The following is a 16573-nucleotide window of genomic DNA, read 5'->3' as shown; positions in this document are numbered from 1 at the left end:
TACATATTTTTTGAAGAGAGGAAATTGAGAAACCGTGTTTACATGTCTGTCAGATTTTTAACACATTTATTCCTTTTGTAATATTTAAGATACATAATGTTGAATATAATATGACATTAAAAAACGTCCGAAAAACCTGTGTTTAAATAATTGTAATCATTGCTGTCAATATTGACCCAGGTAGAACAGAAAATCACAATATATATATATATAATAATCATAATGACTTTTAACAATATCAAAATGATACTGTTAAAAGTCATTATGATATCATTTTAATGTTATTGTGATTTTCTGTTCTACTTGTGTAAGCTTATCTATTCCATTGGAAATGGTATCAATTTTCGATTTTGAATAATATTTATTAAATGCAATCTCATTTTTGATGCGTCTAGTGAATACGATTTATGGGAGGAGTCTTTTCCTATTGCTATGCTTGTAACGTATGCAGTAGCATAAACTCCACAACTGTAGGAATCAGGCTGTTTTGTTACAGGCTGAAAAAAGATTTCATCACATGTAATATGAGGATAGCGTCTCTTGATGTATCTTTTTTCATCATCTCGCAAAAAACATGCCTCACTACGATTCAAACTGTCATATACTATGACGTTAGCTCCATCATAATACACGCAACACCAATGTCTAGAGGCATTACCTCCGATTATTTGCATATCTTTTTGTTGCGGATCGCAGGGTTTAATATAGTGATAATAGGCCGTGTAGCAAGCAGGATTGAATTTAAAGTTAGAGTTTTCCTGTACAATTATTTGAAATAAGTCGATTGTATCAGTTAAGAGGCTATTTTTTGGTAGTATATTGGCAATGACTTTGTCGATAGAAATATCTAGTCTCACAGCTTCAAGAACTTGTATATCCTCATCTATGATTTGTACATTATCATCAATTTCGATTGGTGACCATTCCGATCTTGGGGTCTTTTGCGCGATATTAACGAATTTTTCAAATGACGTTTCATGCATTGGATTTGCAGCATCAATAGAAATATCGCTGCCGTCGTTACAACACTTGATGCGTTTTTTGCTGGCTGCGGCGGTTGCTTTTTTACGTTTATCTTGAACTCGTACACTCAGTATTTCTTTTGAATTAGCTTCAGCACGAGCACGCAAAATGTATTCCGGCTCTCGGATGGGCATAGATCTATTACGCCGGTTGTCAACAATTTCGGGAAGAAGACATTCCATGTAGAAACGAGATAAGAAAGGCTCCATTTTAGTTTTCCAAAAAGTATTGTCTCTGTGAACTGTGATGTACTTTATGTCCACTGAAGTCCACAGCGCAAAGATCCAGTAGTCTCGCTGTGTTACATGGAGTTGACCTTGTATTTGATAAAAGTACATATGACTTTCATCCTGTTAGTATTTTTCTTGTGAAAGATTCGGCGAAGGTTGACATTGCGTCGAATGGCATCTTCGACTGTTAATCCTTTTGCTGAAAGTGGACATTTAATTTCAACAATACCATTGATGTCAATAAGACCGTCCGGTAACGCTCCCAAGTAGGGTAACATTTCATCAATGAATAGCCCACAGAGCCTGATTTCCTTTTGCAGTTTCGACTCCAATGTTTCTCTAGCCTTTTGTTCATTAGCTATACCGTAATGAACAGCTACTGTATCCAGTACCTTTGGATATCGGATACTTGAAACCATATTCGCGCACGAAGTAGTTTCTAGCATACGACATATCGATCCAAATTTAGATGCAGTAATAATGTCGGTTCGCAACAGGTGCCACATGTCACAGTCGATTTGAGATACCGTATCGCGCTCTATCTGTATTCGGTTTCTTTGAATCTCCTTTAATTTCTCAAAGTGCTTTTGCACAAGAATGTCATAAACATCTTTTGGCAGATCGGGATTTTCAGCAGACGGCCCATAGTCCTTGTCGAGTCCGTGCCACGTTCGATGTCTACGAATACCCTTTGTTTGTCGGAAAAGTCTGGTCCTTTTTACTTGCAGTTGCCTATTCTTCTCCATTCTCGAAACCGAAGTAGGAATTGTACCAGAAATTTTGTTGTGTATTCGTGATAATACTCCCATAGTGTTATATTGTGCAACCGCTCCATAACATCTGACTTGAAATGAATCTTTCGCACAATGATTGATTCGTTTTCCAGAGTTTAACTTATTGACTAGAATTGCACGCTTCCGCCATGTTGTTCGTAACATCTCTTAAAAGACTTTTGGCGTGACACATCAAATAGTTAACTGCTTCTGTGACGGCCGGGTAGATACTCGTCCGACGAAGCTCTGGTAGCAAGTTTTTTTCATTCTCTTTGGACTCACACGGCATTGACAGTGTACTGCAAGAAGAATGATCACCGAATATGTGATTGGGAATTTTTAGAATATCGCCTTGAAGACGTTTAATTTTTTCAAGCTCCGGAACGTCCTCTGCATTACGTAAATCCCGTGCTAATTCGATTTTTTTTTCGAATTTTTAAACCGCTTTTCGATATGCAATTTCTAAAATCGGTGACGCTTATCGTGCCTTTTGCAGGAACAGATTGAAGTCTCATCTTTGATGCAACTTTAAGTTTTTTACACAGATTGCGAAATAAATGATTGTTGCACTCAATTTTTTCTACCATGATCCCGTACTCGGCGTACGGATCGGCATTTCGAATAGCTTGGTAAACACTACTGTCCCCATCAGAAATGAGAGTTTTGTAAATCAAACCATTAATTTTGACGCTGTTTTTGAATCCTTTGAGAATTATGTCTGTCTCCATTGCAGTCGAACTTTGATCTCGACCCCAATTTTTGTAACAGACATGTTCAGGTGGATTTTTATTAAGTCTTTCAACCCTAGCATGGATTGCGCAATATTTGTTTCGCACTGCTACGTAAAGTGCTAATTTACTTTCGTGACCGAAAATCATTGCAGTTCCGGAAAGTGAATCGTGTTTTGCACCCGAGTAGGATCTCTTTGCCCAACAGCCGTCAGAAACAACTGTTATATACGGGATACCATTAATAATGTGTCCCTTTTTTATGGCAATTTCTTTTTCTATTGCAGCGGCTTGTTTTATTTCTTCTTTAGCAACTTCATGGAAGCAGTCAAAAAGAGATTGACGACACTTTTGATACGTGGAAGATGTCATCGATGGGATAGCCATTGCAGCGAGTTGTTCTTGCATCGCCGAATATCCTCCACCCGATGTGAGCCACAAACAGCACTTTTGTTTATTCCTAAAATATTGTCATCGTTATTGCGATCAGTAAAAATATTAAAAGTATTATGACACATCTGACACTTAAAAAACAGTTGTGTTCTTAAGCCATGATCCCTATATTTAATCATTTTTAAAGAACTGAATGGGCATTCAAGTGCACGATTGTGATTATCAAATTTTTCGTGAAGTTGCTGAAGAAAAAAGTGATATCGACAATTCGTCGGCCATCAATTTTAGCTTCTTGAATATGACCCACATCTAAAGGAGAATTGTCAATCACGAGATCGAATGAATTTTCTTGTAGATCTTGTTCTTGTTCAAATAAATTTAGTGAAACAGACGTGTCGATTGTGTAAAGGCTCTCAGCATGCAGGTGATCTTGATCAAAATCACAGCATTCTCTTGTCGTGGTTTTTTCTGACGAATCAGAAACAGCTTGTCTTGTAGACACCGTTCTTATCGAATCTTGAGTTGAAATGATCTCTGGAGAATCAGAAGTCGCTCGTTTCTCTGACAATTTTCGTACCTTTAATACATCCATAGCAGTAGACAATGTATTCACGTCAGGTCCGGCGGGGCTGCTGGCACTTCTTTCCATTGACTGTGCCATTATTTGCCGCCTAAAATAACGTATACAGAATATAACTAAATTCATATGGCGTGGTCCATCTAAAAATGAACTGCTTGTGTTTTTAAATTATCATCAAAACATGTTGGTGCACATATTATATGTATGTAGAATATGGAACCATAAAGGAAATTTTGGGATCGCAATGGGATCCACTCGTAAATGAATATTTTTTATGACGCTGAAACTAGCCGCCTAGTAGTAGCCGCCGTGCCACTGAAGTGGCAACGGCGCGCGGCGCAGCGAGTCAGACGCGTGTAACGTGTATATCGCGAGTCACAAATGTTTGATTAATTTTTTGCAGCTAAAGGAAATAAAAAAATAAATACACATTTTTATAGTTATGGATCCAATTAATCGAACAGTGTATCTTCAAATCGGGTGCTAGATAAATTTATTAACGTTTTAACCGAATAAACGGCATTGTTAATTAGGCATAGTAGGTATTGTTAATTAAGCATTATAAACGGCTAGTTTCAGCGTCATATATTTTTTCCAAAACAAAATTGGAATTTTAGCTAAATCAACATAAAACAAATAGATTTGATTTAAATATTTCCTTTTACAGTTAATTTTTCAATGTATTGTTCAATTATTTATTAGCGGTCATAAAAAATATATATATTTTTATGGTACCGTATTCTACATACACTACTAAAAAAAAAATAGGGAACACTTTTCCTATCCTCAAAATTATGCTATTTTCAAACTGCTGGAACTCGGCGAAAAATCATCGTAGATTAAAAATTTTAAACGCATTTTGAAGCTTGAAGTTTCAACTTTAACGCAGAATCGGTGATTTTTAGAAATTTTTTTATCTTTACGTACTGTGCTTTAAAAAAAGGACACATAGTTTTGTTTATTAAAATTACATATTTTTGACAGTCTGCAGTTCGATGAAAAAATTTTTTTCAAAAAATTCAATACAAGTACCATAAACTGGAACATTTTCTCTACAAAATGCTTTTTTTAAAATTTAAGAAAAAAATTTCTTAAAGCGATCTACTTCTAATATCTTGGATGCAAGGCATATAATACTTTTCTTTACCTTTAACCTTATACAATATGTGCACCAACATGTTTTCATGATTATTTAAAAAATCCTAAGCAGTTCATTTTTAGGTAAAATAATTTTGTAGAAACCTCTCCCCCCTTTATCGATTTCAGGATCCGCTAGTAATCATAAGTATTTATACGTATCTGACACGATAAACGAACTTCCGCGAATGTGATTTCTTTTTAGGAATTCCCATTGAAATCTCGTCGACGTAGTTTCACAAAAAAATTGTACACCAGACAGTAACCAAAAAATATCTATTACACAATATATTGTAATTGTAATAATTAATAAATAACGAAAAACTAATAACTAAAAAGAACACCAGCACTGTTCAGTGATGTAATCCGCTTTTCCGCCCGCTAGCACCGCACGCACACAAACGATGAACGTATCAATATTGTGTGCATGCGGTGCTAGCGGCGGAAATTTGCACCACTGACTGTTGTTAAAAATAAGAATAATTAGTTATTAACGACAATTATTTTTTCATAATAATGCTTTCGAAGAACGCGCGTGTACATTGTACGTTATAAGCAAGCAGCAATGAGTCATAAAACCGAAAACAAGCGAAATGTGAAGGCAATGTATTTCAATTTTTTTTCTGCCTTTCAACTATCATTCATATGCTACCAGCCAACGGCTGAGCATAAATTGCAACACACAGCAACACTAGCAACATGTAAATCGATTGACAACCATAAAGACGCGTGATCAGGTTGTTTTCATAATTACCAGAATAGTCATAATGTTTCTATATATACATACTTTTAGTAATTTTGAAATTTCCATCCCAGCAATTATGATAGTCTGCCAAATTTCTATATAAAATTATTATGTCGTCAAATAATTAGTCTGACAAAAATTCTTGCGCAGGAAGTACTTTGAATGATTAAAAATACTTTTTGCTTTAGCAAAAATATTCCAAGAACCTCTTGCACACCCGATCATTCAAGTTGAAATCTTATACACGTTTCATAATTCTATGCGAATAAAACTGTAAACTCAATTCCTGGATATTCAATATTACGAATTATCCATAGTTAATAAATTATCCTCAAAAGTTTTTTTCATACATCAGAAAAATGTAAAACAAATTAAATATATTTTAACAGAATTGGATTTTTATGCAAGGACTCAAAGTGAATCATTTAGTACAATGCAATTACAGGCAATGATGAACTCCTGCGAATCGATATCAATTATTCGCTTATATACATATATGCAGATATCATATCACATATCAGATATATTTATACGAATAATAAAAGGAAATTAACAACACTGCCAGCAGAATTGGATCCAAATCTTAAAATTACTGAAATGAGAAAAATTGTAAAAATATAATATAATTCAAGTGCATCCATCATAATCTCTTTAGTGACAGAGAGTACGTGTGCATCATCTATCCCGTGCATTGTATTTTTTTACACCAACGTATTTTTGAACAATTCGTTAGTATATTAAAATAAAAATAATTATAACTATCATATTTCATGCTTTACTGCTTGGCCCAATAACAATTGACATTTAGCTGAGAATTATATTTCAACGCTACTCTATCGGAATATGTCAGAACTAATGTTCATAAATCAGCACCGAAATTTTCTTAAAATTATCAACAATTATCTATGCAATTCGGATTCCGTATTTTTTCAGGCATCTTAACATAAAATGAAATAGTTGATACGTCAAAATGCTTATTTTCACTGTGACTAGAAGCTGGTTCTCTTCGTTTTTCCATTAGTTCAACCGAAATTATTTTATAACCTTTTTCCATTACAGAATCCGCGTGGTACATTAAACTATAATTTTTTTTCAAAATAATAGAAAAACGCGGAGAATCATGTTGTTCCTCTATTAAAAAGACATCGACTGCGAAAATTTCAAGTTATTTTGTAAAGCCGTTTCCGAGAAAATACAGAATCTACTTTCATGAACTTTTTTATCGGCAGAAACGTGTAGGATTTCGCCTTAAGTGTAAAATGACTCGAATATAACAATCAAACATATTTAAATAAATAAGGTAAGTTACTCAAAACAATTGAAATATATTAAATAAGTACTAGGTAAGTATATTAAACTTATATAGGTAAGTGTCAATAATAAAGAGTACATGGTAAGGATGACCCAGGTAAGGTAATATATGGTAAGTATTATTGGTAAGGACAGAAGTAAATACTTTATTACTATCATAATACTATGGTAAAAAAATCAATCATCCGCCAAGCATTTCCCATTATACATCCTTAAGCACGCTCACTCTCAAGACTCGCTTGATAAGGACTTGACTCGCATAACAAAATCTATATACGCTATACGATAAGGACGGGTGACCTCCGTTTGGACATGTAACGATTGGACACCGCTCAATTGGACACGCTTTATTGGACACGTTTTATTGGACACGCTTTATTGGATACGTTTTATTGGACACTGCTCGATTGGACACCGCTCGATTGGACACCGCACGATTGGACACTGCACGATTGGACACGTTCAAATTTATTACACTAATTTTTTCGTATAATATGGTCTAACAATTAAAATATAAATCGTTACTTGATTGAATCTAAAAAGTAAGTAAGACGAAATCCACCTAAACAAAATTTTAGCCATGCATAAAATGTTGCAAACCCATGTGGAACCTCGCTTCGCGTGGAAAAGTGTAAGCGTGGATACAGTGGGTTCCGCCCCCCTGTGGGGGGTTCCACTATCAAAAAACTAGACACATAGGTCTGGGTAGAACCTCGCTTCGCGTGAAAAGTTGCAAACCCATGTGGAATTTTATAGATATAGACCTTGTTTCGCACTGAAAACATCGGACGATTATTTGCATTATGTAAAAATAAGTGTAATAAATCCGTACATGTCCAATCATGCGGTGTCCAATCGTGCGGTGTCCTATCGTGCCGTGTCCAATCATGCGGTGTCCAATCGTGCGGTGTCCAATCCTGCTGTGTCCAATCGTGCAATATGCGTGTCCAATCGTGCGGTGTCCAATCAAGCAGTGCCCAATAAAACGTGTCCAATAATGCGTGTCCAATCGAGCAGTGTCCAATCGTTACGTGTCCAAACGGGATACGCCTGATAAGGACTAGAGCTAACTAGAAAAGAGTTTTAGTAAACGTAGTCAACAAAATATATATTATAAAACATACTCAGTACTTGAGTATTTGAAGTACTATAAAACTAAAATATTAAAATACGCTATCAACAGCGTTCAAGCAATGCGGTTAATGCTTCGCTAAGCAATACCGATACAATGTTTATTTCGAAGAGTATCCCGAAACGGATGACTTTCTTGAACGGCCTTTCTCCCCTCGGGAAAGTTGTTCGGTCCTCTCCAGCATCACTTGGTGCTGCACGTCCCTTCCTTTTTTTTTTTTTTTTTGGCGCTGTGGAAACCTCATGGTACCCTCATCCCCCGGGTAGAGGATGAGGGTTATGTGGGACTCCTTGCTCCACGAATGGGTCGATCAGGGGGCTCAAGACCTACCTCACTAAAACCACAGCGGGTGCCTACGCTGGCTCTTACGAGGGTGGCAGGGAACTACCGAGCATTGCTTCCTGCCATCCTCTGGCCCGACCTTCCCGGAAGAGCATCTTCCCCGAGAGGAAGATACTCTCCCCCGCACATCGTGCGGTCCTATCCCGGTTGCGGCGCAGGAGGGCACCACCCCCACGCCGCGCCCTCCCAAAAAGTTTGGGGGGCGGGGTCACGGCTCGAGTGTTCCCGCTCGAGCCGCCACTCCCCGCTCCCGGAACGAGGCTCCCTCTCCCTCCCAAAAGGGACGGGAGATTCGGCCAACGCTCCGGGAGCCCTACTCCTGGGAACTCCCCCCCAGAAGGGGAGGGAGCACCCCCGCAGGCAGTGGTGCCTTCCCATCGGCGCTCTAGGCACCGGTGAGAGGGCCGCCCCTGCCACGTCCCTTCCCGGTGGGGATCACGTGCAATGGGGGCTCGGTAGTAGCTGAGCCCCTGTGATCCCCTCCATGTCCCCAGGCCGTAGTTCCCTCCCTTAACGGGATTCGACCGTCGGCCCGGGGGCATCGCCGAGACCCTCCCCTGGGGGAGGACCTCGGCAGGGGCGGGGGCGGATGCCGCCCGACTCCCGGCCGCAAGGCTTTCGCCGTGCGGCCGCCAGCCGGGCGACACCCGCCCCCGCCCACCTCCTCGGACTACAACTCCACCCCCGGAGGGGGCCTTTTTCTTATTGCCGGGCGGGGAGGCACAGCGCCCCCCGCCCAGCTTTAGCGCCCCAAAGAAGGGGCCTTCCTCCTCCTCCTCTTCTCCACCGGGCGAGGGGGGCACAGCGCCCCTCGCCCAGTCCCCTCCTGTGTTTGGTCGCCTCTTAGGGAGGCGGCCCTTTCCCGGTGACGTTTAGGGGAACTTGAGTTCCCCCTCAGTGTCACCGGGCCTGCCTTTGTTGGCGACGGGGTCTCCTCACTCTTCCTCTCGTTACCCCACCGCCGTCTCCCGGCTCGTCACGGGCTCTCTTCCCCCCCGGCGGTTTCCTCGCCTAGGCAGCCAGGAGGGGTCGTCCCTCTCCTCCCGGGATTCAGGGGCGAGAGGGAGTCTCCTCCCTCTTCCCCGTCTCTCCCGCTCTCTTTCCGCCTCCTCCTGCGACATTACTTTGGCGCAGAAGGAGGAGACCGCCTCCCATACTTCCTCGCTCCCGGCCATCTTTGCAACGATGGCCGGGAGCGATAGATCCTCTCCAGTCTTCTGGACGAGGACACGGCGCTCTTCTGCCCACGCTGGGCAGATCTCCAGCGTGTGCTGCGCCGTGTCTTCGTCCTCCTCACAGTGGTGACATTGCGTGGTACGCTCCTTTCCTATTCTACACAGGTACTCGCCGAAGCATCCGTGCCCGGCGAATACCTGTGTAACGTGGTACGACATCTTGCCGTGAGACCTGTTCACCCACTCCTCCAACACAGGTCTCACGGCCCCGAAGATTCTCCTGTCCGATCTGGATGGGGGGATGTTTCCCAAATTTTCCCCCCATTCCTCGATCATGAGCCGTCGTGCTTGTGTCCTGACGACCCCTCGGACCCTCTCAGTTATCTTAACACCCCACCCACGGAGCTCCTTGATTCTCTCGTACACTCTCTTGTGAGTACGAGCTTGGAGCTCCATGGGAGGCATCCCCGCGAGGGCCGAGGCCGCCGCATGCGAGACCGTGCGATATCCGCGGACGACGCGGATGGCCATTCTCCGTTGTAGACATCGGAGGACGTCTCTGATTCGTCTCCTGGTCACCGCCTCGTCCGTCCATACCGGTGACCCATATAGGGTCACCGAATTTAGCACGGCCGCAAACAGCCTTCTCACTCGGTTGTCTGGTCCGCCGAGATTGGGCAGCAGGCGGCTGAGTGCCGCCGCTACCCCATCGGCTTTTTCAGCCAGATGGCCGAAATGGTCGTCAAAACTCCAAGTCCCATCCAGCCAGAGGCCAAGATACTTGAGATTTTTCCCCAGCTGGACGGGGATGCCGTCCACGATAACCTGGGCCTTCGGCGGCTTCCCCCGGGAGCCATCGTGGAAATAGATGGCCTCCGTTTTATGGGGAGCCACCTTAAGGCCCATTCCCTTTATGGAGCGTACCACGCACGCTATAGCAAGGTCAGCCTTTCTCTTTGCGTCCCCCCAGTCATTCCCCCCGGCCAGAATTATAGTGTCGTCCGCATAGCAGACAACTTTGCAGCCGGGAGGGAGGGCAGAACGGAGCACGCTGTCATATGTGATGTCCCACAACAGGGGGCCCAAAACTGACCCCTGCGGGACACCACACGACATAGCCCTTCCGCGCAGAATACTGGTTTTATCCCGGTACTCTAGGCACCTATCCCTGAAGTAGGCTTTAACTATCTCCACGAGGTATTGTGGGGCGCCGTGTTCCAATAGGGCGCCCCTCACCTTCCCCCAGGGCAGGGTGTTGAAGGCATTGGTGATGTCCAACGCCGTTGCAATCACCACCCCGCCCTCTGCAGTCTCGGATTCCGCGAGAGAACGGACGCGTAATATTGCGTCCGTTGTTGATCGATTCTCGCGGAATCCGTACTGCTCCTCATGGAGATTTGGGCCTACTTCATTCATCCGCCTGACGAGTCGGTCGGCAATAATTCTTTCAAAAATCTTGCCGACCTCGTCGAGCAGGCAGATGGGCCTATACGCGGAGGGCGCTGCTCTATCGGTTCTTTTGGGATAAGGACCAACTTGGCCTTACCCCAGACTGGGGGGAACTCTCCTTCCCGTAGACAGCTCGTATACAGCCTGCGAATGGGCTCCGACAGATGGACTAAGGCATATAGCCAGACCCTTCCGGGGATGCCGTCAAGCCTGCGGGCTTTATTGCCCCGAGCCCTGAACCTTTTGGCAACCCCGGCCAACTCAGCGCTAGACACCTCGTACGCCTCTTCCCACTCGACAGGTTCCCTTTCGTATAGATCCGGAACCCTGTCACACTGTGGGAAGAGGATCGACAATATATTTTCGAGTACATCGGTGTCGAGCACCTCCGTCACGGGGGGCGTCCATCCCCACATTTTTTTCATTACCGCTTTGTAGGGACGCCCCCAATGGTCCGCATTGAGGTTCCTGAGTTGCTCATCCCAGGACCTCGCCTTAGCCTTCCTAATGGCAGCGCTCAAAGTGTTACGTTCTTCCCTGTAACTCTCGAGCGCTTCTGCCATGCCCCCGTCTTCATTGCCGAGGCCCCTCCTTCTTATTCTCTTGAGGCGGCGCCTGGCCTGGACGGAGACGCGTCTGAGATCCGCGATCTCCACCGTCCACCAGTACGCCGCCCTCAGAGGCCTCGGCTTGGCTCGGGGCATAGAGATGTCACAAGCATCTCTCATTGTCTCCCCGAGCCATGCCACCTGGTCCTCGATACCCATCGGTGCGTTGTCTGCACCGGGCCAGGTAGCCGAGAGCATGGCTGCCACCAGTCTGTCGGAGTCTAGCTTTGCTAGAGCCCACCCTCCGGGCGGACTCCCCCCCTGGGCGCGGCTCAGCACCCCCCGGCAGGCGATGTCGACCCTCATCCTAATATAGAGATGGTCGGAGAGGGTCTCTTCTTTCATCACCCGCCAGTCCTGGATCCTGTCCGCCGCAGAGGGAGACGCCCATGTCAAATCGACAATGGACTCCCCCTGCGACCTGACCAGGGTGCTGCTCGACCCCTGATTGATTATGCAGAGGCCGAGAACCGCTGCCTAATCCTCCAAGACCCTGCCTTTGCGGTTCGTTCGCCGGGAACCCCAATGCGCCAAATGGGCATTGAAGTCCCCAGCGACCACAATAGGTTCGGGGAGTCTCCTTTGCACGACGAGTGCAATTTCATCTAGGATATCCCCAAACGTAGCAGGGTCAATACTGGGGGGGATGTATCACCCTATCACCCACAGTGGGCCCCATTCTACGGCTGCATACGAGCGCCCGCCTCCGATTTTGGTACATGGAGGCGAGCCCATTTCCTTTCTCCACGTGATCGCGACCGAGCCCGTATCGCTGCTTGCCCAACACGGATTATCCGGTGGGACGCGATACGGCTCGGCCGCGATCCCTACACCACATTTCCATGCGCCAGGGTGTGCAAGAATAGATCTTCAGCGCAGCGATTCAGATTGGTTTGGAGGAGGCCTATTTGCTTCGCCATGGTTGGCGATGCTTAGGCCTCCTCCGTGACCACCTCCATTGGCTCGCTTTCTTTTTGAGCCGGGGGCGCGTCTGCTCCTACCTTTCCCTTGTTGGAGGCGCCTCTTGCCTTGCGCACACGTTGTGGCTTAGGCGCCTCCTTGTTTTGACTCTGGGCGAGCTCAGGGGAGGCAAGGCCATCCCCGGAGCCCCCCTCAGCTCCTCCTTTCTTCTTACTTTTATTGTCTTGGGAAGGCCCGGGGGAGGCCACGCCATCCCTGGAGCCCCCCTTGACTCCTCCCTTCTTTGCCAGTTGACTGCTGCCTTTTTTGGCAGCTCTTCCTCGCTTTTTGGCTTGGCAGCTTTCACCTCCTGCGCGGTGACTCGCTGGTAGGCCAGCTTCTGCGCATAGGGCGCAGCGCGTCCTGTTGCGGCATTCTATGGCCTTGTGGCCAGGGGAGCCGCAGTTATAGCAGCAGCCGCTACGATCTATAGGGCTGCTGCACATATCTTTAACGTGCCCCCTTTCCATACAACGGAAACATTGTAGGGTGCGCGTCTTAAGTGGCTCCACTTTAGCCACAATCCATCCCACTTTTACTTTTCCTGCTGGGACCACTTTCACCGTGGCCGCAACTGGGCACTGGACCCAGAGGGTGCCCATGGCCCCCTTATTAAAGCGGATTTGACCCGCTCTAATTTCGGAGGCCTGGCACCCTCCAGCCTTCGCAACCACTTCCTTCACCTCCTCGACGGTTGCCGACTCATCAAGTCCGTGGACCCTGATATCGCCCCTCTTGCAGGGGCGGGTCACACGGACTCCTTCCCTCTCCTCTAGAGCTTCCTTGAGCTTTTCGGCGAAGAGATCGGCCTTCTTCGCCTTGTCTTCACTGGGGATTTCGTACAATATGGCCCCGGTGGCTGTTCGGCGGGCCCTCACCTCCTGGATACCCAGTTTTACTGGGTCTACCTTCTGGCGGGCAAGGGCGATTGTCTCTCCGTACTTGCCCTCCGGACACGAGATTGTGACCGCCGCGGTGCGTGCGATCCTCCCAGATCTCCTCGCGGCAGCCTTTGGGGCGGCCTTACCCTCAACCCTCTCCTTATTGAGAGGGGGAGGCCTTTTTTGCCCGGCTGCCTTTCGCAGAGGAGGATTCTGCGGGCGCAGATGTTGGCGCCCGGTTTTTCTTCGCCGCCTTTCTCCCAACGACCCTCGCCCAGGTAGAATCCTGGGCTCCCAAAGGCCGCGGGAGCTGGGGAGGATTGTTGGGGGGAGGATCCCTCGCTTGGGGCCTTCCTTCTTGGGGTCTCCCTTAGGGTTATTACCCTTTTGGGAGTTACCCTTGCTTCCCTTCCTGGCATCGGCCTTGGCAGGGACCGGTCCCCGCGGGGGCATGGCGTACTGCCGGCCGGCGCTGGAGGGGGCTACTCTGCCCGGGGGAGGTTTCACCAGGGGAGCCTTGGCTCCCTTTTTGAGCTTTTCCCTCTGTTCGAGCAGCCCCTGGATACGCGCGGACAACACATCATATTCTCCCATATCCTCCTGACTTATTCCAGGAGGATAGTCTTCAATCCTCTTGACAATCCCCTTTACCGGGGGTCTATTGACTGGTGGTGGTACTACACACGGTGCGATTTCCACCATCTCGTCCACCTCCATTGCCATTCCGGGACCGGTGCGGGTTGAGAGGCAACCACCCTTTCCCCGCTTGAGGTTTCCCCGCCGCTTACTGTTTCCTGGGGGATGGCTTTGGGATTTTTCCCTTTGCCTTTTCCCCCTTCTTCCTCGAGGCGCTTCATATCGTTTTTTAGAACAAGCATCTCCATCATGAGTTCCTTATTCTGTCGTTTAAATGCCTCCACATCACTTTCCCCTTCCTGTTGGCTGCTAACCGTCGTGATCGTTTCCGTTGACGCAGCCAGGGCGGTAATTGCGGCCTGTAGGTAACAGGCCGCATCCTCCATTTCTTTTCTGGCAGTACCATTGAGATTCCTGTTCTTGATTGCGTATTTCTTCAGCAAGGTGATGCTCTCCATCCCCTTTGCGGCGACATCCAGTGCCGGTGCATGCGCGATCTCATCGGTATAATCCGCAGACCTTTGGTCCAACCTCTGCCACGTCTGGCTTTCGCTCATAGGCGTTTTAGAGTCGAGCATCTCTTTCTCCTCTCTCTGTTCCTCTTCGGCACGCTTCTTGGCCTGTGAGGCTTTCAGCAGCGCATGCTCCCCCGTGGTGACGGAACGCCCCCTCTGAAGAGATACCTTAGGGTTAAGTATTTCTCTTTCCTCTTCCTCAGCCTCTCTCTGGGCTCTTTCTTCCCTTTCCTTCTTTACTAGGCGGTTCATGAATGTGGTTTCGGGCCGCCCTCTTCCTCGTTTCCTCTTCTTGGTTGGGCAGAGTATGCTCTCAGCTTCCGAGTTCATGGACTCTGTATCCCCCTCCACATCCACGTATTCTCCCATAACTGTGTCCCGGTTGCCCGACGGTCCAGCTACAGTGTGGTTTTGATCCTCGACGTTCATTGTTTTGGATCTCGGCCCTGGTCTTTTTTCGATGACGATCTGGTCAATTCTCTCCACTTTGACTATGGCCAATTTGGTCCTAGTTCTTGTGGAGATGTTGTCGCTCTCCCCGTTTACCTGCGCGTTGTTTGCGCTAGAAGGCATGGTGGTGGTGTTCTCCTCCATGACTCCCTCCTCCCGCTCGTTCGCCTTCTCGCTTGATTTTTTGTATTTGAGTGATGAATTCATTGTGAAAGAATCCCACTCCCTGCTGCGGCTCTGTGGACCAGGGTGTACCCTCTCCGACCAGGGGGTGCCCCGAAACGTGACCGGCCACACCCCACTGGCCGGGCCCCAAGTTCCCCCGGAGAGTCCACATATGTCTTGACCGGGGGGGATACCGCACCCCCGGCCGTGACTCCGAGCCCCTTACATACCCAACGGGGGTTATGACGCCCCGCGCTGGGCTTTCAGGGGTCCCCCAGCTCCGACCTGGGGGTACCGCAGCAGGTGGCGCCACCCGGGGGGCCCCACGGACGGGTCAGACAGGGTCGCCGCCTCCCGGCCCTGCCCTAACCGCCGTGGCGACCAGCACGCACCACACCGGTAATCACTTCCAGTGTGGGCTGACGCCTTCCACCAGCCGGTTGCTTCGGAAGAGGCAACGGTCGCTTCCGACTGGTGGTAACTACTCTCGCCACCGAGCCCCGACCTCGAAATACTTTCGAGCGGCCCCGGCGACCAGCCAGCGTGGCCCCTTCCGGGCAATGCCCCTTGGGTAAAACCCTCCGGGCAACGCCCCTCGGGTAGCCACGCATGGCCTTCTCCGCCGCCCCCGACCCGTGCTCGGAATACGTCCGAGTGGCCCGGGTGCGGCCAACCACAGGGACGCTGGGACGGGGAGGAGCCCCAGGGTGCTGGTTGGGGGTCTCCAGGCTACCCAGCCTGGAGACCCCCAACCAGCACCCTGGGGCTCCTCTCGTCGCCGGGCCTCGCCTCGGAAACGCCCGAGCGGCCCCGGCGACCGACCACCGTGACTCCCTCTGGGCGACGCCCCTCGGGTAAACCCTCCGGGCAGAGCCCCTCGGATAGTCACGGATGGTCACCCAACCCCGCGGCCCCCGCCGCAAAAGAACCCACCCCGAAACCCCGGGGGAAAAATCCCCGGGAGAAGAAACCCCCGAAAACATCCCCCCCGAGAAAACGGCACGAGAACCCCGCGGCCGAGGCCGCAAACTGTATGGAGGGAGGACAGCGCCAAAGGCGCCGTGCAATGTCCTCCCCTAACGGTGCCATTCCACCGGGCAATTGAAGTCAGGGCCGCCTACCCCTACCGGCTCGCGGGCAATAAACCCTCGAGGGAGCCGGACCTCGTGTCTCTCGGCGTGAGAGACTTCTCCGACGTGTGGAAGACATTCCGCACGCCGGAGAAAGTTATACAGCAAGACTGCCGTATTGGACGCTCTTAGCACCCATCTCTCCTGCGAGATGGGTGAGCCCTCTCACCACGACAAGGTGGCGTCTAACGAGAGGGCTGCACGTCCCTT

General features: G+C 48.0%; 1 pseudogene; it reads right to left on the bottom strand.

Moving 5' to 3' along the window:
• Window positions 1-317: 317 nt before the first annotated feature.
• Window positions 318-2062, bottom strand: LOC145942998 (uncharacterized; annotated as a pseudogene).
• Window positions 2063-16573: the final 14511 nt, after the last annotated feature.

This window comes from Prenolepis imparis, unplaced genomic scaffold (genome assembly GCF_030444845.1).
Source record: "Prenolepis imparis isolate NDT839.2.m4 unplaced genomic scaffold, iyPreImpa1.0 SCAF_11, whole genome shotgun sequence".
NCBI lineage: Eukaryota > Metazoa > Arthropoda > Insecta > Hymenoptera > Formicidae > Prenolepis > Prenolepis imparis.
The sequence above is the reverse complement of the archived record's forward strand: the minus strand, read 5'-3'. Positions and strand labels throughout refer to the sequence as shown.